This window comes from Sturnus vulgaris, chromosome 23 (genome assembly GCF_052056855.1).
Source record: "Sturnus vulgaris isolate bStuVul1 chromosome 23, bStuVul1.hap1, whole genome shotgun sequence".
NCBI lineage: Eukaryota > Metazoa > Chordata > Aves > Passeriformes > Sturnidae > Sturnus > Sturnus vulgaris.
The window spans coordinates 1975282-1992368 of NC_142265.1; the positions used below are offsets into that span (position 1 = coordinate 1975282).

Genomic DNA, 17087 nt, shown 5'->3' on the forward strand with positions numbered 1-17087 from the left:
GGGTGCTGGCTGTGGGACCAGGGGAGTCCTGACTGATTTAGGAGGCGTGTGATGGTCTGTGCCAACAAGCGGAGTAGTGCTGTGGCCTTGGGACACTGCGAATACTGGAATTCAGTGGGGTCACTGGGCAGGCTGAGTGTCTGAGGTGCTGGAGGGACCCAGGTTGCCCACATGTAAACATCCAGTCTCACTCTTGCCAGCCACAGAAAGGAGCAGGATGTGGCTGCTGGCGATGCCTGTCACGTATACGTAGTGTATATGTGTGCTATCCCAGCCTGCTGGGAACACTTCTTCTTTGGGACTGCTTGGGCTGAGGGAGAGAAAGCAGTGGTAGTTTCTGAGGTTTCGAGTTTGCTCGAGTTTCTCAGGCTGTTTCTGGAGCCACCCTCTTCCTTGAAGCATTTCAAGTCCTGCTAATTTTCAAAATTCAAACAGACACAGCCCTAAGCTAGTTGATCTGACTTCAGAGCTATTCTTATGCTGAGCTGTTGGATGATCTGATCTCCTGAGATGTCTTCCATCTCAGTCTATGACCTGGTTCTTGTGAAAAATAGGATCTTTTAGCCTGGAGAAGAGAGGTTTCTGGAGAGACAGTATTGTGGCCTTTGAATATGTAAAGAGGGTATAAGACAAATGGAGAAAGACTTTTTAGGAAAGTTTGCAGAGACAGGACAAGGGGCCATGCTTTCAAACTGAGACTAGGTTTAGATTGGCTAAAAGGAAAAACTTTTCTACAATGAAGCTGGTGAGACACTCAAACGGCTGTTCCAGAGAAGTTATGGATGCCCCATCATTGAGAGTGCTCCTTATCAGTTTGGCTAGTCTTGAGCAATTTTATCTACTGTAAGATCTACCTGGCAAGGAAGTTGGACTACATGATCTTTAATCACAGACTGTTGTATGATTCCGTGAAAGACAGAATGCAATAAAGTTCATAATTCAGATTTTGGCGCAGACATATTTATTTTTTCTCACTTTATGTATCATTGCAATGACAACTTGTTAGCTTCTGAAATGATTAGCTGAGATTGATTTCCTTCCTTAGTTTCATTTTCCCTGTTATTCCTTCACTCTTGGACTTTTTTTTTCACTAGATTTCCTCTTTCAATAAACTGCCCTTAAGTATCACTTTGCTCCCCACCTGGCTTTTTTTTTTTTTCAATGATACCTTTTCACTGGTTCGTTTTGGGCCTTTGCTGCTTGAAGTCCAGCAGCCTCCTTGTCTGAGCATTATGGAGCTTTCTTTACAGCTTCATCACTATGCAAAAAGCCATAAATTACGGTGTTCCATCTCACATACCATCAAGTATCACACTAATATTCCCTCTGCTGAATAGCTGGTTGGCTTACATAGACCAGCCAAATAACAGGAAATCCAGATGGCAGCAAGAATCTTGTAGACTACTCCCGCTGTTCATTTAAATCCTGGAGAAGTCAGGTGAGGTATCACATTCTCTTGAAAGAAGTGTCTATCATCTCGGACATTCTAGAATGGGCTATTGTCGTGAGTTTCTGGCTAGACTTTTTAGTATGCAAATTCAAATTCAAATGATCTGAAATGATAGAACTTCAAGAAATTTTTTTTCCCAGAATCGAAGTATGATGGAGTTCCATAGGGAGAATCTTAATCTTAGTTATTCTATTCCATCTCACATCATGGCTGGGGGCAGGGAGAAGGGAGTATCTTTGGGGGACAATGGGTTCCAGTGTAGTCAGTAAGCTGGGCAGAGGAGCCATCAGGTATTGTCTGTTGTTGGGGGGGGGATTCATGTGAACTCTTCCTTTCTTGTACCCTGCCACTAGTATTGTTGCTAAAATTGTTTGTTTTCTCATCCAAGTGACAAAATCAGCACACTTAATGAGGGATGAAGAGGGAGCAGCGACCTCAGAACAGGAGGAAGAAGAAGCAGAGCCTGCTGTCCTCCAGAAGAAAAAAACACTACCAGCCAACTTTGCATCATCTGTGAACTTCCTGGGCGCGTACTCTATCCTTTTGTCCAGATCACTGAGCAAGATATTAAACAGGACTGGGCCCAAGACTGAGCCTTGGGGACCAGCTGGATGAACTCTATTTCCCACCACTCTGTGGGCCTGGCCATCACCCAGTTTGTCACCCAGCAAACAGCCCACCCATGCAAACCATAAGCAGACAGTTTCTTCAGGAGAATGATGTGAGACTCATTGCAAAAAGGATCAGGGAGATGCCTAGGAAGAGTCTCAGGTGAATCCAGGAGACTATAGTGGAGGACTATTCAGTTTTCCAATCAATTTGTTTAAAAAACTCTACAAAACCGTAATAAAAAACCAACCAACCAACCAACCAACCAAAAAAAGCAGACCAAACAAACACACAAAACCCCCCAACCAATAATCCCCAAAGAGACAAAAAAAGCCCCCAAAAAAGCCCACCAAAAAACCCACCCAAAACTGAAAAAAAAACCCAAACCCAACACAACTTCAGGGTGAAGGTTTTTAGTAACTTTAAAAATAACAAAACAAAACAAAACAAAAAAACCCCAGAAAGTCACATTTCTAAAGGTGCTGTCCCAGCCTCTTCTCTCAGCAGGGAGGACATCCTGAAGTGGAGCCAGTTGGAAGAAAGCGGGACGGGGCAGCACCTGGGCCATTGTCACAGGACGGCCCTGTGGCTGCCCCACTGCCAAAACCTGGACACATAAATCAAACACAGGTATGCACATGTGCTTAGACACAGCAAAAATATATTTGTCTGAAAAGAATACAGGTCCATTTATATCACTGGAAAGAGCATAATGCCTCGTCTCAGCTTTCTTTTCAGTCATTACAAATGTTTCGAAAATAAAGGAGTGCAGAAAATGGAAATATCCAAGATCAACATGAGGACCAGTAACAAAGATTCCATTTTTGAAACTGCATTGGGAATCCTCTGCAGAAATTGACTCAGAGCTCTAAGATTTACAAAAAAGACCAAGAGGATTGGAGTCAATACAACACAGTGTCTGGAGACTTCAGCTGGTTGCCTTGATTTCTCAAATATGATGGAGGAAGCACCTTAGCAACTACAGCTGCCAGTTCTCTCAGGGCCCTGACATGCCTCTGGGTGGGTCCCATGGTCTTGCATGCTCAGGTTCCTCAAGTGGTCTGAAAGCTGACCTGCTACTATGGGTTAGAATCAAGTCCACCAGTCCAATAACCTGAGAGATGTGGAAATAGTGACTGGCAGTAAAAATTGAGACCAACACTTGTTGAGTACCTCAGCCTTCTCCTTGTCTGTTGTCACTAGTCCTGTCTGGCTTATGGGGGTGGGGGGGAATAGGGGAGGTGTGATAGGTTTCTTTTCATCTTCCTTTTCCCACTGAAATACCCGTAGGTGCCTTTATTATTCTTAGTTTTGGCATGCTTTTCCAAATTCAGCTTCAACTGAGCCTTAGCTATACTGATCCCATCCTCACACACTCATGTGTTACCACTGTATTTTTCCCATGATTTGTCTCGCTGTGTATTGTCTGCATATTACCTACTTGCATCACATCTATTAATTTTCAATAACCTTCTGGCTTTAACTTGTTTTCAAAAAAAACCTTTTTGAACCTTTCCACCTCAGAAATTCACCTGGGAAACCCGAAATCCCCAAAATTCACCCCGAAGTCCACCCTGGGATGCTCAGCACTTACCAGGCAACTCCCAAAATTCCACAAATTCACCCCAAAATTCACGGGGGACCCCCAAATCCCAGTGCTTCACCCCAAAATCCCACCTGCAACCCCCAAAACCCCTCAAATCACCCCCAAGACCCAGTCCCCCCAACACCTCCCAAATTCACCCCAAAATGTCTCCAATCCCCCTCAAAACCCGCCCAGATACCCCCAAATCCACCAAATTCACTCCAAGACCCATCTGGGACTCCCAAAAATCACCAAAATTCCCCGGAAAATCCACCTGCATCCCCCCAAATTCATCCCAAAATTCTCCCACGACTTCCAAATGCTCACCTGGATACCCCAAAATCGACAGAATTCACCCCAAAATACGCCTGGCATCCCCAAAACTCACCTGAGAACCCTAAAATTCACACGTATTCCCAAAATTCCCCTGAGATCCCTAGAATTCCACAAATTCCCCCTAAAATTCAACTGGGACTCCCCACATTCCACAAATTCACCCCAAACCTCGCTACCCGGGATCCCCCAAAATTCCACAAATTCTCCCCCAAAATCAACCTGGGACCCCTCAAAACTCACCTGGATCTCCCCAAATCCCCGCCCCGCCACCCCCCCCACCCCCCCAATTCACCTGGGCACCCCCAAATCCCCAGAATTCAACCCAAAATTCACCTGGGACCCCAAAAACCTCCAAATTCCCTCCAAAATGATTGGCAACTTTACACACTCCATTTTCCCACAAAAGGATCTAGAGCCCTGTGTGCTTCGTATACAAACTAAATGCAAAAAACCTTTCTATTCATTCTCAGCAAAAAAGACTTCCTATTCCTCCTTCTTTTGGACAAAACTGCCTTCACTTTCAAACTTATTCTCTTGCTCACTTACCTGCATAATGCTTAGTCCCTGTTCTGCATGCTCATTTTCTTCACTTTTACAAGGAATCCTCTCCTCATCTTCTTCTTCCTCTGCTTCTTCCATTTCCTGTGCCAAGATCACCTGTTTCTCAGTTAGATTTCTTTCTCCAGCTGATTTTTTGACAACTGTCCCTATCTTCTGGCACCGCTCGCTCGAGAGAGGCGATTGTCTCGCTCTGCTCTGGGCAGGGACTGCGCTTTCTTCAAGCCCTGGGGGCAATTTTGGATGCCACAGCGTCAGAAAGACCTCAGGCTATTGGAGAAATGTCCAAAGGAGGGACACAGGGATAGTGAAGAGGCTGGAGGGGAAGCCATACATAGAGTGGCTGAGGGCATTTGGTTCAGCTGCAGAGAGGACACTGAGCTCACACCTCACTTGGGACCTCTCAGCTCCTCCCAAGGGCAGCACAGGGACAGCTTTGCTCTCTGCTCTCTGCGACCAGGGACAGGAGCCAAGGGAATGCCAGGAGCTGTGTCAGGGGACGATTAGGCTGGCTATCAGGGAAAGGTTTTTTTCCTCAGAGGCTGGTCGGGCACTGAATAGGTTCTCCAGGCAATGGGCACAGCCCCAAGGCTGCCAGAGATCCAGGAGCGTTTGGCCAATGCTCTCAGGGATGCAGAGGGTGGGACTGTTGGAGTGTCTGTGCAGGGCCAGGAGTTGGACTTTGACGATCCCTAGGGGTCCCTTCCGACTCAGGAAACTCTTACCATTTTCCCCTCTTTCCTCTCCTTGCACAATGCTCTCAGCTTACTGTTCCACCGCATGCTCCACTTCTGAAACCTCCGCTACTTCTTTCCAGTTCAAGCACAGTTCTACTGGTTACAATCCAAAGATAGACAGGTTGAAAAACAACCAAAAAGAAACACCTATTTGGAATGTCGTGGTCTTATCTGCATCTCGAACTATGAAGTCGATTGTGCCTTGCAAGTTCTAAAAGCAAAACAACAACAACAAAAAACACCCACCACACCATTTTAACATAGGGATTTGCCTTCTTCTAAGAAATCCATATCCCTTCTCAAAATGGATCTATTTCAGGAAGAGATCATCTTGAATAGATCACTTACTATCTAAAGAACCTGGAACACTCAAATCCGTAATGATAAGCCTGTTACCTTGTCGTTTTCTGTACCAAAGGCAAATGAATTTGCTAAAGTGCCATTTGTAACAAGGACAGAGCTCAAAGTGTGGCTCTGAGAAATGTTTTGGTTTCCCTCTCCTATCTCCATCAAAAGCACTTTCTTCAATGGCTGAAACAATACTTGATACAGTCTGAATTTTAAAGGTCATGAAAATTTTCTCCAAAGTGAAAAATTAATATAGCAGTCAGGTTTGAAACCAATGGGAATTTTTGTTTTACCTGTTTGAAGATTCCCTTCACACTAAAATGCTGGCTGATGGATACCTGGAAGAAATCAATTCCCACAAAATGCTTCTGGGTAAGCCATTACGTCATCCATTACAATTTGCTTCAGTGTCCCGTTCCTGTCCAATTGAAGGTCCCTGTTTAAGAGACTCAAGTACGGAGAGAAATATAATTAAATAGGACTACAGTGCCTTTAAATCTAAATCGAACTTCCTGATCAATCTCATAAAACCTTTAGGCTAAATGTTGCCATTGATCTGTTTCTACTGAACACAATCACGTCCTGGCTTGTTAGAGATTAGTTCATTACAAAGAAAGAAACGCAGAGAAGTTAAAATATTTCCAGAGAAGCATTTGACATCCTTCCTTTTGGATGGGGAACCATTCCAACACTGCTTACATAAGAGGTCAAATGACTGTCTTCCATGTTAGTTCTGCACTGTGCTCAGCGGAGCCTTTCTGGTTTATTTGCCTTTGACTTGGACATAAAGCTGAGTCTTGATTCAAGAAAAATCAATATTCACACTTGTTTTCATTTACACGGACATTGGCTTGGTCTCCTAAACAAAGAGAATGATGGGGAATTTTTGTACGAGTTCAGATAGGTAACATTCTCTTTCCGCAACCTGGCATTGTATTTTCACTTGGTCTGTTACCTCTGGCTTTGTTTTAACGGCTCAAATTATTAGGAAGAGTATCAAACCTCCAGCTCTAACCACAGTCCCACTGCGAGGTGTGTGAAGGTATGTGCATCTGCCCCTCAGGTCCATACTGCTCTTCTAATGTGCCTCTGATCGAGCAGGTAGGAAAGACCTCCTGGGTGTGTGAACAGTGCTGCTTCCTCTATGGCTTCAGAGCTGCTGCTAAGATCTTCAGGAAGGAGAGCGGTATTGTACCCATTTTTAGATGGTTTTTAAAGTTGCCAGTGTTGGGCTGTCTTAAACGTCTGAGTTCCTAGAAGTTTGAATGAGATCAAATCTATGAGTGAAGAGATGATGGTGCAGACCAACTTCTGATTCCAGTGATCCAAGAATCTGCACTACTACTTTTACCTTCTGAATAAGGCATGGATGTGATGGTATGCACAGTAATACTGATGTGCTATGGTTTTTGAATGATAGCAGTCTTCCTTTGTCCCATTCCTAAACCGTGGGCATTATTTGCCTTAACCTTGTTCCATAGGGACATTATTCTATATTCTTACATGAAGTGAAAAGCACTCTTTTTCCATACCTTCACACAACAGCATTAAAACAAGGCCTAAGTAGTACAACCAATGTTCAAAGATGCTCTACCTTTTAAGTTTACAAAACATACAAAATTTATACCTTGTTCTAAGTTGATCTCAAGAAGAAAGGGTGTTCTCCAAATACTCCTTCAGCTCTTCCTCACAGCTCACCATTTGCCTTTTTTCTAAGATTGTATCCAGATCACTTTCGTCATCTAAGGCCACATAAAAAAGCTAGTAAAAATGGTTTCGTAGATACTAAAATCTCCCCAACTCTTTAGGATTCAAGGAAGTTAATTATGCACAGATCTTCTACACCCAGAAGAGAAAGCTACCTCAGCAAAACTCATGGCCTATGAAAATCTTCCTAGATAATGAACACCTCTGACACTGCCACCCCAAGTTGGTGTTCTGAAACAATGAGAACCTCACATCCAATCAGACTCTAGACCTGCACAAGATCTCGTCATAGCAACTTGCAGCCACTTTCTACAGAAAGCAGCAGTGATCTCTATCACTGTTGCCATACCAACAATAAGACAGGACTGTCCATTCAGTGTGAATCAAGCAGTTAGCAAAAATGCACCTGACAGAATGAAACTGAAGAGTAGAAATTCGCATCTAAAAGTCAAAGATTACATTTTTAATTTTATAGCAGGTATTTTGAATTTCAGAGGGCTCTTTGCATTAAGAAGTCCTGTTTTTATAGCACACCCTTGTTTTTATGTTTCTACCTGGATTATGGCCATTTAGCCGTCTCCTTCAAATCACTCCAAAGAAAAACATTCAAGTGAACAAGTTCTTTCTAAACTGCTGGAAGGTGAAATGAATGAGTAAGAGGATATGTAACATGATAAAAGGCTGCCTGGAATTTTACGACTGGTATCCAACATGGCGTCTTCTATCTGGAGAGTAAAAAAAAATCAGTCTCCAAGTAAACTGGTAAGAATGCGGATTCTCAAAACTTCTGTTTATTCTGGCACCATAAAGCACCAAATCACATTCTATAATTTATCCCTTTAGAAACAACTGCCCGACTTTTTTTATGTACAGAAAAGATTGGAAGACATTTGGGAGATCATTTCCAGCTATTCCTAAAGTCTGATCTTAAGCAGACTGGGCCATACGTCATTCATCGCTATCCTATGTATTTCAGATAGAAATGATCATAAAAATACAATCTATTTCTATTACAAATAATAAACACAAGAATTATGAACACTTCCACATGAAACTCTTCCACACCAAACTGTTTCTCTGGAGTGTTTTGTCACACTATGGACCTCTTTCTAAGGTGACATCAATAGCCTACCACGCAGAAGGCATTGCAGGTGGGAGCACAGGAAGAACAGACTAATCCCAAGGAGTGATGAAGATATATGCCATCAAATAAAAGAAACGTACATCCACGTGCTCCACTTCTTCTTCAAACCTACATTTTCGTTTCTCAGTCATCTGAAGCCTGTTGGAGTGCACAACTTCAGCATCTTCTGCTGTGCAAATGTTCATATCCAACAGGGTCATCTGAAGGAAAAGAAGAACAAAATATTGACATGCACAGAAGAAATACTGTGTGGCTTTCAGAGAGCCTGACTAAACGTAGTGTTTCTTTTCTTGTGATGGACAGAGATAGATTCAGCCTCCTACATGCCATATTAGATTACTAAACAATACCATCTGGTTGGACACAAAGGGAGAAATTGAGGCAGAGGTGGAATTTCTTTCCCAAGATAAGACAGATTTAGCACAAGGGCTGAGGCTCCTTGCATCTTCCACATTCATGTAGGACAGCACTCCCTTCATTACTGGCATTTGTTACGGCTTTTCCACATTTCAAGCACAAATACCAACTACTACTGTGAAACCAAACGGATGGCTTACTTTTTGAACAGAGTAAGGCGGAGGTTAAAAAGGAATTCCACTTGTTATCTCAATGTCTGGTGTATCCTCAGACGCATTTTACTCTAATGACACGTTGGACCACGGCTATCACAGTGCTGTGGCACTCAACTTGCACATCTGCCCTTTCTCCTGACATTTGCCCTCGACCAGCTCATACTGGATGCTCATTTTCTCCATGCACTCCACATTAGGGCTGTCTGAATGATACGGAACAGACCACAGTCAAAATTCCCATCTTTCACAGTGCAGTGTGACATGGAAACATGACAGAGGCCACGTGCTGAATCTCAGCACACGGAACAGATGCCAGCAGTGCCTACAGACACCAGACACTACCAGCCAAAGAAATCAAGACATTTTCATACACAGCTGCTTATCATTATGCTTCAAAGTAGCAAGGTACTTACAATCGCTACCAACTTCTTTGCTACCATACAGGCTACAAACATCCCAACTGGATGTGCTCTGGAGCAAGAGAAGGCAGACACAGAGCGGGAAGGCATGCTGCAAGGACACAGAGAAAGGAAGTATCTCCAATACTTCCCCTCTTCTCACACTTCCTCTCTCCTTCTCCAAGAGTTAAAAAGGAGTATTTTTGTATGATTGAGAAGGGATCCACGTCAAAATTAACTTCTGATTTCCCCCAGATTCATTCTAACCGAGCCAGTTCCTGCTAGATCTCCCCATGCACAGGTGCTTGTACTGGCCAAAGGAAAGCCATGCCACAGGCAGCTTCTTTGGCTCTTACTGCCACCTCCGAGCAACTGAGAAGGTATGTGGCAACACACGGAACAAAGAATAGAGCAAACATGCACTCTCAAAGCAACCGTCTGCCTCATCGTTGCCCAGGAGAAAAGAAAATATTGCTTGAATTCCAGACTGTTCTTAGGATTTCCCGACCTACCTAGACTTTTGCTTCAATTCTCCAGAGTTCTGCACCATTCGTTTCCATCGGATTTGGCACGTGTTGGAGGCAACAAGGTGCTATCAAAGTAGGAAACAAGAGTCAGGTATCCTAGAATACAAACCAGTCAGTACTTCAAATATAAAATTATGAATCCCAATATCCATACTACTGGGCTTTCTTTTATTTACAGCCATCTTGGCAATGAAAATAAACCTGAGATTGTTGTTGTTCAAGGCCAACTGTTTCCTGCCCGATAAGGAGCTAACTGTCATCTACCTCGTTCCTACATCCACCGTAAAAAACCTCCCTGTAAAGATCGTAATGAATTGCACCCAAAAATGTTTCTTGTGTTCAGGATGGATATTCAAACGTAGCAGTGTTAGATTTCTATCCAGACTCCTCTTATTTATTATTTTATTTTATTGCGGTGAATTTCGGGGGTCCGAGGTGAATTTTGGGGTGAAGTTTTGGCATTTGGAGGGTCCCAGGTGGAATCTGGGGTTCCAGGTGGAATTTTGGGGTGAATTTGGGGGATCCAGGTGGGATTTTGTGGGTCCCAGGTAAGGGTTTGGTGGAAGCAAGGTGGGATTTTGGGGTGAATTTTGGAGGTTTTGCGGGAAATTTTGGGGGTCTCATGTGAGTTTTGTGGGTCCCAAGTGAACTTTGGAATGAAGTGGTGGGATTTTGGGGGTCCTGGGTGGATTTGGAGGTGAATTTGGGGGATTTGGGGGCATCTGCGTGGGTTTTGGGAGGACTTGAGGGATTTTGGGAGTTCCTGGATGGGTTGTGGGGTGAAATTGCAGGGTTTTGAGAGGGCTTAGCAAGATTTTGAGGGCTCCTGGATGGATTTTGGGGGCATGGGAGCGATGTTGGTGGAGGGTCGCAGATGGGTTTCGGGGTGAATTTGAGGGATCCCCAAAATTTTGTTGGATTTTTTGTTTTTGTTTGTTTTTGTTGAAGATGGAGGGATTTCGGGGGATCCCAGGTGGGTCTAGGGAGGTCTCTGAGGGGTTTTATTGACAAGTTCAGGAGTTTTGGAGGTTCCCAGGTGGGTTTTGTGGTTAGTTTGGGGGATCCCAGGTGGATTTTGGAGGAATTGGAGGAATTTTGGAGGATCCTTGAGGGGTTTTAGAAGGGTGTTGAAGGTGAAATTTGAAGAACAGCTTAATAATTCAACTGAAAAGCGCTTGAAACCTCCCCCTTCCCCCCTCCATGGCCGGGTTTCTAATTTTAAAAGCCAAAACAGCCTCGGGTCACCCACCGCGGCGCCAAGTAGCGCTTTAATTGAGCGCCGCCAGCCCACCGCCACTAATGAGGTTCATTAAATTAACTGAATGAAGGAATGAATGGTTGAAACTGCGCAAGACCCGACCAAGCTCGACCGCTGCTAGCGCTGGACTGAGGGTTGCGGGAGCCTCGGCGCCCCTTTGATCATCTCGGTAGCTCCTCCCCCTTTGCCGCCTTTCAGCCAATCACGACGCCGACTGCCTGAGAATAGCCCGCCCTTTTCCCCACCCTGTTCTTTCCCGGTCAGCCAATCAGCTCACGGTCTGGCCTCGGCAACGGACACTGGTCAATCAGTGAGCGGTATGGAAAGGGCGGGAAACGCTCAGCCAATGAGAGCGCTGCGTACCTCACGGTGCGCGGCCAATCAGAGCGCGGCGGCCGCGAGGAAAGAAGGGCGCAAAATGGCGGCCAAGAGCAAGCAGGGCAGCGGTTGGAGGGGTTTTGGGGGAACCCAGGTGGGTTTTGAGGGGGATTTGAGTGATTTTGGGGTGTCTGGGATGGGTTTGGGGATGAATCTGGGGGACTTAGGGTGAATTGGAGGGATTCTGGGGGGGTATCCCTGATGGACTATGTTGAGGATTGGAGCCATTTTCGGGGGATTTGAGGGATTCGGGGGGGGGGGTTCCAGGTGGGGTTATGGGGGTCCCTGAGGGGTTTTCTGGGGTGCTTTGGGGGTTCTCGGGTGGGTTTGGGGGTGAATGGGGGGGGTTGGGAGCACCTGGGTGGATTTTGCGGGGAATTTGGGGAGTGCCAGGTGGGTTTTGGGAGTCTGGGTGGGTTTAGAGGGAGATTTGAGGGAATTGGGGGGTTCCCAGATGGGTTTTGGTTTGACTTTTGGGGTTGCCAGGATAGGATTTGGGAGTCCCAGGTGGATTTGGGGGGGGGGGGTTGTGAGATCTTAGAGGTCCCTGGTGGATTTTGAGAACTTCAAGGTGAAATTTGGGGGGGAATTTGTGGAATTTTGGGGGGTCCCAGATGAGGATTTTGAGGATCCCAGTTGAATTTTGGAGTGAATTTGGGAGGTTTTGGGCTCCCAGGTGAATTTTGGGGTCCCAGGTGAACTTTGGGCTGAATTCTGAGGATTTTGGGGTTGTCAAGTATTTTTGGGGGTGGGGTGGGGCAGATTTTGGGAAATGCAGGTGAGTTTTCAGGGGTCTCAGGTTGATCATGGGAAGAATTTGGGAGCTTTGGGGTTCCCGGGTGAATTTTGGGGGGAATTTGTGGAATTTTTGGAGCCCGAGTTGAATTTTAGGGTGAATTACTGGAATTTTGGGGGTCCCAGGTGATCATTTGGGAGTCCTGGTGAATTGTGGGATGAATTTGGGGGGATGCAGGTGGGTTTTCGGTGAATTTGGTGAATTTGGGAGTCCCAGATGGGTCTTGGAGTGAATTTGGTGGATTTGGGGGTATCTGGGTGGGTTTTGAGGGGAATTGGTTGCATTTTTAGGGGGAATTTGGGAGGTTTTGGAGAGGACTGGGTTTTGGGAGAGATTTGAGGGATATGGGGGCTTCCAGGTGGGGCTTTGGGGTGACCTCTAGGGATTTGGGGATCCCAGGTGAATTTTGGGGGGAATTTGTGGAATTTTGGGGGTCCCAGATGAGGATTTTGGGGATCCCAGTTGAATTTTGGAGTGAATTCGGGAGGTTTTGGGATCTCAGGTGAATTTTGGGAGTCCCAGGTAAATTTTGGGCTGAATTCTGGGGATTTTGGGGTTGCCAAGTGAATTTGAGCGCAGGGGATTTTGGGAGATGCAGGTGAGTTTTGAGGGATCTCAGGTTGATTCTGGGGAGAATTTGGGAGATGTGGGAGTCACAGATGGGTCTTGGGGTGAGTTTGGTGGATTTTGGGGTATCTGGGTGGGTTTGGAGGGAGATTGGAGGCATTTAGGGGTGAATTTGGGTGGTTTTAGGGGGTCCTGTGTTTTGAGGGAGATGTGAGGGAATTTGGGGCTTCCAGGTGGGACTTTGGGTGATCTCTGTAGATTTGGGGGTCCCAGGTGAATTTTGGGGTGAATTTGTGGAACTTTGGAGTGTTCCAGGTGAGGATTTGGGAGGTGCAAGTGGAATTTTGGGGTGAATTTGTGGAATTCTGGAGGTTACCAGGTGAATTTTGGTAGTCCAGGTGACTTTTGGGGTGATTTTGTGGAACTTTGGGGGTTCCAGCTGAGGATTTGGGGGATCTAAGGTGGAATTTTGCGTTGAATTTTAGGAATTTTGGAGGTTACGAGGTGAATTTTGGGGGTCCCAGGAGGGACTTCGGGGTGAATTTAGGGGAGTTAGAGTTTCCCAGGTGAATTTTGAGGTGAATTTCAGGGGCCCGAGGTGAATTTTGGGGTGAAGTTTTGGCATTTGGAGGGTCCCAGGTGGAATCTGGGGTTCCAGGTAGAATTTGGGGGATTGAAGGGAATCCGAGCTGGATTTTAGGGTGAATTGTGGGGGATCCAGGTAGGATTTTGTGGGTCCCAGGTAAGGGTTTGGGGGACTGTAAGGGTCCAAAGTTTCCCTCGTTCTTCTTCTCGACCGTCGCAAGGAGACCTCGAGGACCCCCACCCAGGTTGACTCTGGACAATGGTTTCCTGGCCTGGCCAAGATGGATGCTTGTCAGGTGACTATGTGCTGGTGTAGTGTGTTCACTGGACTGTGCTGTTGTGGCACCAGCCAGAGATTGTGTTGTACCAGCTGAAACCTGCATGTACTGCACGACTGCACCTGTCTCCCGCAGCACCACACAATGCTCCATAAATCTCCCCACCTCTTGGCCAGAAGCCACTCGCTTTGGAGAAGGACTATAAAAGAGCGATCCTCTGGGGAAGACCCTTTGAGAACTCCCCACAGATGAAGACTCGTCTATTGGCTGGCCCATGAGGACGTCTGTCTCCTTTGTTGGTAGCTATTTTCCCATCCCCTTCCTTTTCTCTCTCTATACTTTGTTTCCCATATCTCTCCCCTCTATCACTACTGAGTTGTTGGCATTTAATAAAAATTCATTGCTGTTGTTGAATAAACTGATTTTGTCCCCTGCATTTTGCCTGTTTGCACTTTTGAGATCATACGAACCATCACGCCCCCAGCTCTGTATTAACAGCGGATCGTGACATTAAATTGGCGTCACAGACAGGATTTTCTGGCAGACAGAAGGGATGCAAGATTGTCTGTACTCTGTATCAGAGGAAGGAAGTCTTACTCCAGCTGCACTTAGCTGGCTACCTTGAAAGGGTGAGCCTGTCTAGAAAGCAAGGGGTTTTTTTCTGATTTCCCGCAGACTGCAGACACCTTGGTGTAAAGCATCCCCAGGCTTGTTTGAGGGCTCTGTAGTCAGAATTTCACAAAAGGTCTCCTGGTGCATGTGAGGTTTTGCAGAACCTCCGGGTGCCTCTTGGGCACCCACACTGTTGGGCTTATTCTCGTTTCGTGTAAAAAGCAAAGCAGCTAATAGTTGCTGCAAAGTTATTTATTGTAGAAGCACATCAGTCTCAAAAGCAAAAACAAAGCAAAGCAATGGCAAAACTGCAGTGGCAAAATACAATGGCAAAATGCACATGGCATAAAGCCATGGCATAGAGCCCCAGCTCTCCCTGATGCATGTTCTTTTATAGAAACTTTCCAACTAGCTAAGACAAACTCGGACCACGATTTCTTAACCTATTAGAATTCTGGTTTCTTAGCACGCCAGACTACGTATAGACTACGTACATGGCCTATCTTGTTCTAACTGAAAAATGTAAGCAATATTCTTAACTCTTATTATGTCTGAAGCTACGTTCTTGGAGCCTCTAAGGAAACACTAGTATGTTTTTCAACCTTCATTAGAACATGTACTACTTCTCAGGCATCTAAGACCTTTTACTCACTAAAAGCACTTAAAACTTATTCCCTTAACTTACTTACTTATTCACTCCATCTATTCACTTACTCATTCCATTCAAAGACTTTAATTCAATCCCTGCACTCTGATTTCTCTCTGAAGAAATCAGAGACTCCTGACTTACTGACTCCAACAGGTGCAAAAGGCGTGACACTGTTGTTGTTGTTGTTGTTGTTGTTTTATGATGTTTGACTACTTGGTGCAGCGAAGAGACAACCTGGTGTTTTGTAACTAAGGAGTGCCTCCCAAGTAGTTTGGTCTCTTCACCCACACAGGGAAGCGAAGGGGGGCACACAGCGAAAGCTGCTTCGTTGTGTGTGGTAACTTAAGCAATAGACCTCCCTGTTGTGGTTTTTAGTTATCCTTTCACAAATTGACTGAGAATTCCACTGTAACAGATAAAGCTGCATTTTATGCTCTATTAACTAAGTATAGCGCCAGACCGTCCCAAGGTGGGGAGGAATGGGCAAACAATAATTGGTTAAATCTGGAGAATGTGATTGATAGAATATGTTCTTTGCAACATGAATCAGAGTTCAAACTGGGCAAAAATAAAACCATACTCTGCTCAGTTTTGGGAGCTTGTCTTACGGCAGCTATAGAAACTCGCTCTAAGTGAAGAAGTGAGGAAAGAACAATTATAGACTCTCTACAAAACTTAGTCGAAATCTTGCAAAAACAATTAGATGAAGAAAGGAATGAAAATCATTTGTTAAAAGCTGCCCTAAGAGAAGAACGAGCCAAAAATTCAAAGCATACTGACTCACCAAAAGAAACACAGGAGAAGGAAGCTGTTCACATTAATCCAATATACTCTCAAAAAGACCTAATTTTGATGAAAAATTGTGGGAAGCGCTGCTGCCCCAACTTGAAACCTGTGATTAAAATAGAATATGATTATATCAGTGATGCACCCCCCTAGCAGGTGGCGCCGGCTGCAGAGGTGAAGGCGGTGCTGCCCGCTCCCTCCTCGGTGATGTCGCAGCCTGGCCTGCCTCTGGAGGTGGAGCCACAGCAGCCCGCCCCGGCGATGGGCGGGGCTGTGACGTCTGACGTGCCGCCCCCCTATGATGCACCCCGCCCACCCGGAAGCACAGGGTTCTCCCCCCGGTGCACCAGGACTGCTGCCGGAACTCTGTGCATTTCCGTCAACAAATCTACTTCCGCCGACCATGCAAAGCGCCGCTGCATCTGTGCCTGTGTCTGCTGCACCATTCTCCATGGGACAGGGACTGCGCTCGTCACTCCAGCCCAGCGCCTCGAGTGGAGAGGCACAGCAGACTCTCCTCCGAAGGCGAGGACTCACATCGGACAGTCGACGTTGTGCTGGTCCCTCAGCTTCCCCTCGGAGCAGCCTGTGGACCCTGCCCCCGTGTTCAGTCACAGTCTGGCCCAAGAATCATCACAGCTTCTGGGAGGCGGTGAAAGTCAAAGCATTGCAACAAGGAGACTGGGATTTACTAGAACGTTTGGGAATGCCGGGGGGTGGTGTTCTCCGGGTGGAAGAAGGTGTTCAGGTAGATCCAGCTGAGCTCAACCCGGTCCCTGGGGGGACCGGGGGACCTCAGGCCTTTCCTGTCTTCAAGGCTGTGCCTGGCTCAGGGCAGGCAGATAGGCACGACGTCATAGCTTGGCGTGTTGTCCAAGATTTACAGGACAAGGTAGCAAAATATGGGCTTGGTTCTGCACAAGTGATGCAAATTATTAGGGTATTGAATACCGATTTATTAGCACCCTATGATATTAAGCATCTGGCCCAGGTGCTGTTCCAGCCTGTCCAGTTTAGACTGTTTGAGGACAACTGGAGACAGATGGCTGACAGGGCTGCTGCTGAGAATATGCAGCGACCCCGGCCAGATCCTAGATTTGCTGTGGGGACGGATGCTTTGATGGGTCGACATCAATTTGCTAGCCCTGACGTGCAAGCCACCTGGGACCCCCTGATTCTAGAATAGTGCCAGAAAATAGGGCTTGCA

General features: G+C 45.9%; 1 long non-coding RNA gene across 1 annotated transcript; it reads right to left on the reverse strand.

Moving 5' to 3' along the window:
* Positions 1-2703: 2703 nt before the first annotated feature.
* On the reverse strand, positions 2704-16099 carry LOC148221332 (uncharacterized). Its single transcript, XR_015808186.1, has 7 exons — positions 15879-16099; positions 9957-10036; positions 8555-8674; positions 7251-7365; positions 5264-6071; positions 4527-4765; positions 2704-3173 (listed from the first exon to the last, which is right to left on the reverse strand). It is a non-coding gene; the product is annotated as an uncharacterized LOC148221332 (long non-coding RNA).
* Positions 16100-17087: the final 988 nt, after the last annotated feature.